Here is a 936-nt window from a genome sequence, read left to right as displayed (position 1 = left end):
AAATGGGGGCACACAAAGGGACTGGGTCATACACAGGGATGGGGTACACACAGAGATTCAGGCACACACAGGGATGTGGGCACAAACAGGGATGTGGGCACACACAGGATGGAGGCACATACAGGGATGGGAGCACACACAGGGATGGAGGCACACAGGGATGGAGGCACACACAGGATGGAGGCACACACAGGGATGGGGGCACACATAGAGATGCAGGCACACAGGGCAAGGCTGGGGACAAGGCTGTTGTGACCCTATGCTGCAGTAAAATATGGCCATGAAAGGAAAGAATAAAAATGAATGGATTTATTTGATTTGAACACACTCTTTCACAGCTCAACAGCTGTGAAAGTCACAACGCGTGACAATCGCTATGACAAACGAAATTACTAAAGTCTCATTAGGAAACTCAGCCATGGCTGTTCATAATGCCGTCACTTTGACTGGGCTGTATGTATCATCAGACCTACAAGATATTGAGACTAACTTCAGGGAAATCTCTGTGGGAATTGCTAGTTCCCATGATTTAGCAATAGGACAAAAATTCATTTTGTGAAGACTTGAAAGATGGGCAGGTCCATAAAGCACCTGCCATATAGAGACTGGGTCCCTAGAACCTGTGTAAGGGCTAGGAATAGCAGTATGTATCCGTGCTGTGGGCTGCAGGCATTTAAATGCTGTTTTTGTTGTTTCCTGACAGAAATCTAGAGGGAAATCCAAAGACAGGGACTCAATTACATTCTTCAACTACTGGGAAAATGTTTCTTGCTTGTTTGAACATAATGGGTTTGTTTCTTATTATTAGAGTCCTTTGGGATATGCTATGATATCCCAAGACCATTTGCCCTCAACATCAGTAAGAAAACTTTAAGTCAGTTCTCCTTTTTCTAGAACACATTCATTTTATTTTATGTTTATGAGTGTTTTGCCAAT

This window comes from Arvicanthis niloticus, chromosome 21 (assembly GCF_011762505.2).
Source record: "Arvicanthis niloticus isolate mArvNil1 chromosome 21, mArvNil1.pat.X, whole genome shotgun sequence".
In the NCBI taxonomy this organism is placed as follows: Eukaryota; Metazoa; Chordata; class Mammalia; order Rodentia; family Muridae; genus Arvicanthis; species Arvicanthis niloticus.
This window is presented reverse-complemented; position numbering follows the sequence as displayed.